Source organism: Lolium rigidum, chromosome 4 (genome assembly GCF_022539505.1).
Source record: "Lolium rigidum isolate FL_2022 chromosome 4, APGP_CSIRO_Lrig_0.1, whole genome shotgun sequence".
Taxonomy (NCBI): domain Eukaryota; kingdom Viridiplantae; phylum Streptophyta; class Magnoliopsida; order Poales; family Poaceae; genus Lolium; species Lolium rigidum.
In genome coordinates this window covers 173,237,179-173,245,820 of record NC_061511.1, presented here as the reverse complement: position 1 = coordinate 173,245,820, position 8,642 = coordinate 173,237,179, and positions in this window count along the sequence as shown.

Genomic DNA, 8,642 nt, shown 5'->3' with positions numbered 1-8,642 from the left:
GTGGAATGGAATGGATTTTAATTAACCTAGACATCAATTGATTAGAGACTAATTTAATCTAAACGTTTTTAATTAAGCTAATTCCCCCAAATCGGATGAAGCTTGGCCACGCATCCGCGCATGGCCGAGGTCGTCGCCCTGCTGCCCCCGCGCCTGGCCGGCCGGCCGAGGCTCCCGCCGCGGCGAGCATGGAGGCAGGGAGGGCCCTGGCGTTGACGGAGGAGGGGCCGCGAGCGTGGAGGAGGGGCGCGAGCACGGGGGAAGGGCGCGGGCATGGAGGAGGCTGGCCGCGCCTCGGTCCACGCCGCTGCTCCTCGGGCAGCCGCGCCGCCGCCCCTGGCCACGAGCACGAAGGAGCCGTGAGGAGGGCTGCGCCTGGCCCGGCCGTGGCCGCCGCCGCCCCTGGCCGCGAGCACGGAGGAGCAGGGAGGAGGGCTGCGCCTGGCCGGCCGTGGCCGCCGCTGCCCCTGGCCGTGCTGTGCCTGGCCCGGCCATGGCCGCCGTCGCCGGTCCTTGCCGCCTGGAGGAGAGAAAATCGGGGGTGGGGTGGAGAGGGAGACGAGAGAGAGAGGTTATGCCAGGGGAGAGAGAGAGGAATTAGCGCTAAGAGCGACCGGTTCCACCTCGTCCGGCCGAATTGGAGGGATGGGTGTATTCCGCATCTCGTGGGAATATTCCCTGCTGAGGAATGAGTGCGTTCCATTCCAGTGCAAAACCGAACACTAGAATCAGTTCCCGGTGCGGAACGGTTCCGTTCCATTCCAGCTAGTTCCAGAACCGAACAGACCCTTAGAAAATGAAGATCGTACCTTTGGGTCTCACCGGAATAGTATACACGACAGATGCAGAACCGTGACCATACATGATCTAAACATCTAAGGCTAAGCCTATGTTCTTCCGCAAAAACACCTTCTTGATCAAGAAGTGAGAAGGCGTCTCCAACGTCGCCAATTCCAGATTATGGCAACTAGAACAAGAATTTTCATTGTGGATTATGTGTCAAATCAGCCAAGGCTAGAACAGTGGAAGGAAGATCACACCTTTTCACGGGGTGATGACGAAAGTGCGTCGCTGATGGGCCTAGATAATAAATAGTTAGTAGCACAAACATCATATCATGATAAAAAAATATAAGTATTAGAAGCATAAACGAGCTTTTATGTGCAGATAATTGAATCACATCATCACACTCAAACAGTCTAATAATCTCACACTTGATAACCCTAGAGCCGTTTTGAAGGTTCTTAAATCCTCTTTGAGTGTAGCATGAGCAATCTATTTCTTGCTATTGCTTTGTTCTGAGCTCATCTATTCTGATTATTAGAGTACTATTGCATCTCCCAGTATGTTTTCATTGGTCATGTGAGTTAGAAAAATCACACCTAACAAGCAAAGATAAATGCGAGGAGAGCGGTGATGCTTGACGAGATCATCAACTATGTTCGCAAAGACAAGTAGATGTAATCTCCCCAAGGTGTAGCCAACTTTGTAACAACTAGAATTTCAGCTTTGAACATGGTTGTCGTGTGGAACGATAGAAGTATAATCACTAAATCACTAGATACAGTTAACTGAATAATGTTTCTTGTAAATTGTATGGCAGTACTTGTTCAGTGCAGAATTTTGACACTCAGCTCTTTATCTTGCAGTTCTTATTGATGAAGCTCGCGACAGTAAACCTGAGGCTGGGCTTCAACTTAGAAGGGTTTCTCACGAAAGATGTAAGCTACCACTTAGATGCTAACGTGAAGCTTGTACAATCGCAACAGTTCAGAATTTTGTAGTTCTAAATAGAGAGAATTCAGTCCTGTAACTTCAATTGAATGGTGTAAATGATGGAGTTAGTGATGTTTTGAATGGATAAAAGCCATATATGTCCTCTGCAGAATCATCAGTTGTTCATCATAATAAATATGAAATGTGCCTAAAAATTATCGCGTGAAATTCTTTTTAGAGGCATAGTCTATAGTGCCTACAATTGATTTTAGAGGCATTATGCGGCATTATGGCATAATGCCTACAATTGTTTTTAAGGTCATTTTCAATAGTGCCTTAAAAAATCTATTTTTAAAGGTATTTTCAATAGTGCCACAAATTATAATGTAATGCAGTATTCAAAGTGCCTCAAAAAATCTATTTTCAAAGGCAGTTTCAATAGTGCTGTGAAAGATCTATTTTTAGTTGCGATTCTGATAGCATTTGATTGCCCGTTGTCAAAGCTCAACAAGTTCAACAAGTTCGTCCGTTGGGGCATTGCAAATTACTATAAAGCAAACCGAGTTCCATGCTAAAAAAAAACAAAGTAACTACGAGTACTTCGCCTTGAGCTTCGGGCCAATCTTAGGAATTACTTCGCCTTGGAGCCAGTCGTGCACGGCTGGTTAATGGGCTCCAGGTTGCATTGCTACACGCAGGGGGGCCGGAAGCTCATATTTTCTCAAATCCTTGCTAACTAATAACTAGTAACAAAAAATTCTTTTGGGCTGGGGATTGGCTTCAGGCCAATCTTGGGAATTACTTCGCCTTTGATCCAAACTTTAGTCGAAAACTCTAGAAAAAGGCCGACCTTTGAGAAGGGAAGAGACTTTCTCCGCGCGCGACACGTGGTTGAACGTGGGGCGCGGAATTTGCCGGTGGACTTCCTCCGCGCTCGACACGTGTTGCTTTCTGGTGATTTTGCGAACCGTCCACTTCTCGTAACGGGTCCGCTTCTCACTTAACGGGTTTACAGGGACCCGTTTCGCGTCTGCCTTTATCTCCGTTTTTTCCCTTATTCTTCTTCTGTCGTCTGGGCTGGTCGTGGGTTCTGGTTCATTCGGCTGGTCGTCTCGTCGGCGGCTATTTTCCCTTCTCCTCCGTTGTTGTCGAGAACCTCTCGCAACTCATCGTCGGCGGACGTTTTTCCTGCTCCAGTGGTAAGCGCTGTCGCGTTTTCTGCCTGCTTAGGGTTTCTAAGATCTTGGTTTTTCCCTTTGATTCGATTAGATCGAATCAGTATTTTCCCTTTGTATTTCCGGGCTGTGAGTTTTCTGGGGAATTAATGGGAGGGAGGTAGCACTTTCAAATGGAAAATATGCGGAAGGCGGATGCAGATGCGTTTTCTCTCAGTAAAGTCGTTCTTTTTTCATCGATTTCTTCCGCCTCTTCTTGGTTATACACTTTCCGAGTAACACCAGCTTAGGGTTTGCCTTTGTCGGAGTAGCCGTATAATTCCACATTTCGTGGTTACATGCATCTGGATGAGCTGTTGAGTTTCACTATTTAGGGTTTCTTGGTCTTTTTTCTTGTCGATTTACCCGCTCTGGATGAGCCGCTGAGTTTCCCGTGTCGTGTTGACATGCAGATTCGACGACTCGGTGGTTCTTGTGGTTTCTATCTGTGTATTTTGTTGTACTGTTTGGTCTAGTTTTATCACACATCGTACCTGAACTATTTCTAGGGTTTGTCCAGTGGTTGTTCATAAGATGGTTTTGTACTTCTGTATGTCCACCCGTTTCTGTCTGGTACTTGCTGTCCTTTGTGTCTTGTACTTGTTCGTGTTTGACCTTGGTACTCGTGTGACAATTTGTTCTGTACTTGCGTAGCTTAGTCTATCGTACTTGTGCACGTATATCTCTTGTACTTGTGCACGTATATCTCTTGTACTTGTGCACGTATAACTCTTGTACTTGTGCACGTATATCTGTTATACTTGTGCACCTATATCTCTTGTACTTGTGCACGTATATCTCTTGTACTTGTGCACCTATATCTCTTGTACTTGTGGACCTATATCTCTTGTACTTGTGCACCTATATCTCTTGTACTTGTGCATCTATATCTCTTGTACTTGTGCACCTATTTGTTGTAGAGTTTAGCGGCAGCAAAGGTGCTGCTCTGTTACACGTCTTCGCCAGTGAATGCGTGTAAATTATGTTGCTTTCTTTTGGTTTCCTTGTTTGGTTGTCGATGTATTTGCGCCAAAGGCGCGTATCGTTTTAGACGTGTAGTGAAGATATGCAATTGCGACGACAAAGGTGGTTTCGTTGTAATCTTTTTTTGTTGTCCTGTTTTTTCTAGTTTCGAAAGTGATAAGTTGCACACATTGTACCCGAACTAATTTTAGTGTTCTCCAGTGCTTGTTCAGGTTGGAAAAGATGGCAGATCCAGGTTTTCACTCTCGTGCCGGTATTCCCGACCATCTTCGTGAAGCGCCGATCGTCACATCTCAGATATGTTTCCTGGTGAAATGCATAATGATGTAAGGTTTTTTATTATGTCTTTTGATTTTTAATTATTGTGTTATTGTAAATTGCATTCTTAATTGTGTTTTTTATTTACAAGCTACGTTCTAAGCTGAAAGAAATGTGGAAGACTATCTTCATTTCGTCGATGATAAGAACGGGACGTGGTCTTGCCGATCGGATGCGTGATATGGTTTCTCTTTTGTCAATTGAGTTGAAGAAGCAGCCATGTGCTTGCAAGAGAAAGGAGCCCGAAACCGAAAATGTTGTTGGAGGTAGTTCTGCAGGCACGTAAGGGTGATGGCAATGCAGTACACTCGATTCTGATTATTGTCTTGAGGATTGTTGTCTGGAGCGTTCGGGGCCATGTACATGCAAGGGAAAGGAGCCTGAAACTGAAAATGTTGTTGGAGGTAGTTCCGTGGCTCAGGAGTATGATTCCTATGCGGACGGCGATTCCGATGATTGTCTTGAGCTTAAGGAGCTATCCGGGGAAGAGGAAGTCCCCAGAATCGCTTTGCATAGAATGTTGTTTGCTGATGTACTTGAGGCTCCTAGGAATTACATTGAAGGGTAACCATTGTAATTCAATTTTCCATCTATTTTTCATCTATTTTTGTATATACGGATGTTTATTCTTGTTGTTTTTAACAATTGCAGCTTCCGAGAAAATACTTGAAGTTGGTGGTAAGTCCGTCAACTCGGCATAGTTTCTACCTTGCTATGAAGGGTGGTGGTTTCATGGATCCTTCTGTTATGGATGTTTTTCTTAAGTGCGTTGATGATGGTCTTGATTTCTTATTTATTCCGAGCTCTTTGGCGGTACGTCATGTGTATATGTTTTAGATTTATTTATTTTTTAACTAAATGTTTTTATCATTTAGTTTTTTAAACATATTCTTGTTGTTTTTTCCAGCATATTCTTGATGTGGATGATGCTGACCCTATTCATCTTACTGCAAGCTTTGCTGAACATGATCTGAAGTACTATAGTTTGGATAGGGAAGAGGCATGTTTGTCATGTTTTGTTTGGCGCTTATATTTTTTCTACTACAAGTATCGTGGATGCTTTCTTATTTCTCGTGTGATTGTTTAATTTCAAACAGGTCTACATTACTTGTTGCGATTACAAGCCATTGGTGGGTTATCTTTGTCGACTTCCATTTCAGGAAATTTAGAGTGTCTAGCTCGCTGGAGTTGACTGAAGCTCAGATGGCTTCTACTCAAAGAATTGTATGGTTTTCGTTGTAATCTAGCTAATTAAATAATTATTTACACATGACAACAATAACTTTTATTTTTTATTCTTTCAGGTCAAATCATTTAAGAAACTTTACAGCTTATCTTCATGGTGTCGAGAGATTAAATATCTCATCGTTCAAGATAAAAGTTTGCGGCACCCCTTCTTGTTCGCAGTAATCATCTTTTCTTAATGTGAACTATGATTTTATTTTGTTTACTGTGTTTGGATTTAATTGTTTCTTTCTTTTTGACCATTAGGACAAGCGCGAGGCGTGACTGTGGTATCTATGCAATGAGGTTTATTTGGATATTCAAGGCTAATTTTTACCCAAATGTATTCAAGGTAGGGAATGTGTTGTGTACATAGTTTTATTCAATAGTATTTAAGGCAGTTTTTTAGTACTTGTTCGCTGTATAAATAGTACATGTCAATGGTTGTTTTTAGTACTTGTGCATCTTTTTGTTTAGTCGTTGTGTACTTTTTCGTTTGGAGCTTGTGCATTCTTGTTGGAGATCATTAACCATTGTGTTGTTTCGTGTTTTTCAGGCTGGCATCGAAAGTTTTCGACAGTTCTTCACCGGAATGATGCTCACTTATGATTCTCCTGATTATCTGGCAAGTTTCGTTCGCGAACGGATTGAAGAATTCGAAAGTAAGAACTGCTTTACAATGGTTATCCTTTTTTCGTCCAGATGAAGTCAATGAAGTGAACTTGATTGTACAAAATAAGGAAATGAAGTACATAATAACATTACATATTCATTCCATTGTCTGTATCATATATTCTAAATATTCATGTGGCTTCCTCCTTGAGTGGTTCCTACTTTTGTTGCTCTCATTTTGATATCCTTTGTTCATCGTCGGCGTCTGCAAATAAATATATGTTAAATTTATGTTAATTTGTAGGAAAAAGCAGATTATTTGCATCAGTAGGTTTTCATCACTGACAAAGAAACTTCATGGGCACACTTACCTTGTTAATGTGTTTTTGTACCAAATACTAGATATTCCATGTCGCATCTTATTCTTCCGTTGTGGTAGTACATACCGTAAGTGTTTCCCGGTTGTGTTGTTCTCTCTCGTTGTGTTACTATCGTTATTTGTGTGTCTCGTTGCTTGATTGATTCTGTGCCGTATTGCTTGTATATCTTTCCCGTGATGCCGTCGCTTCGCTCGCCGCTCGCTTGTGCTCGCCGCTCGTGCCGCCTCTCGCTGCAATTTTTGCTTTCAGCTCTCCACATCCTCGTTTTGTTGTGACCTGATTTCTTGCAAGTATCCGTATTTTATTTGTCTAGTTTTCTCGTCTTTTTTCCGAACCTCGGCATCATTCTCGTCCCTCTTTTTGTTCCTCTTCCGTCGGACATTGGTGGGTCACGCAATGTTTTGTTGCTACCTGTTTCTTCGTCGTGAAGTTTTTTAGCTCCTTCATCTTCTCTTATTGCTGCCAAGCACTTTTGTTTCCATATCACGCATACACCGAATCATGACATTGTATGCTTTGTCATTTGGGCACGCTTTGTTGCAAAGTTCTGCCATATGGCTCATCACACCGGCAAACTTTAGTGTTTCGTCTCCGCAAGAAGCATCTCGCGACATTTCCTAATGTTGCGAGTTCCATGTCTATGTCTTTTCTCCATCTTTTAATCACAAAACTCTCCGGCAAATCATTGATCTCCATGTGAACCATTGCTTTTATTACATGGCAGCAATGTATACCATCCCTCTCGCATCTTTTGCAGGAACACATGAAGTTTTTTTTTTCATCGTCAAATGTGACGTCAAACAACTCCCTTTTGAATTCCATGTGGTTGTAGAATTTCACTATTCTTTTCAGCCGCAGTGTGGCGACCAGGTTCAAGTGATCCATCTACCTTGAATGCCGTGTTGTTTGTGATCTCAATCTGGAACTTCTCGAATATGTCATTTGTGAATTGTTCAAGAGCTTGCTTCTCAAACGGATGTCTTGTTACTAATTTTGCTGTTTTCGTTGTTGATGTGAGCTTCTTCTTGTCCAGTGCAGTATAAGCACTTGTCTTGTATGACCTCATATTGTTCAAGGAACATTGTTATCGTGTCTCGTGTGCTGGCTATAGCATTTCCACATGTTATTTGTGCTCTCGCTCCTTCCCGTGCTTGATGAGAATGGGTAAAATTTATCCATGAAGTATGCCGGTACCCACCCGTGTCTTATCCCGAATAACTTGCTTAGGTGTTCTTCTCCGTTAGCATTGTAATCCTCTATCACTTTATTCCATCCCATTTCGAACTCAGCTGGTGTGAATGCGTTCTTTGCAATGTACATTAGCATTTCCGACAGATCCCGTGTTTTTTGCAAAGAAGGTGCTCTCTTTCTCGCTCATCTTGGTCACGATGTGGTAGTAGCAGCTCTCGTGTGTTGTGGACTTTAGAACTGTTTTTATTGCTTTCTTCATTGCCTTGTCCTCGGTCTCGTTATTATTGTCTTTGGTTCTTTTCCACCCATGGCCTCGAACAAATGTTTCCAAGCACCCATATAAATGTATCTCGTTGTTTGATCCTTTAGCGGAGCAACGGCAAACAAGCATCGTGGAGCCGTGATTGTTCACCCCAACTATAGGAACAAATGGTAAGCCATACTTATTTGTGCCGAAAGTTGTGTCGAAAGATATGTAGTCACCGAACCGCTTGTAGTTCATTACGCACATTGCGTCCATCCAAAACAGCTCCGAACTCTTTTTCGTCTGTCTATTTCCATGGCATGATAGAAGCCGTGTATCGTTTTCTGGAGTGTCTTGAAGCGTTCCATGCACTTCGGATGTCATGGTCCTTCTCTATTTGTTGTTGTTGACTCTTTATGTTGCTTAGATCAACAAGCATCGAAGGGTATTCCACGGAATTTCCCTCCGATCGACCGGAAGATTAACATCATCTTCCTTGGTGGCGACGTCCCATCCGTAGTAGATGAATTAATCTCCCGTCGAGATCGGCCATCCTTTTGTGACAAGGTGCAAACCTAATGAGATAGTCCGTTGGTTCCAGCTGGGTGGTTGTGTTCTAAGTGAACCTTCTTGATGTACCAAGATCCATCAAATTCTCTTACAATTATCCGTGCTTTACAGCCAGTCTTCAGTAGTATGTTTGTTCTCCTGTGCGATGATGGTTCGGCATCTGTGTTTGTGCATCCTTCCTTGTTACAT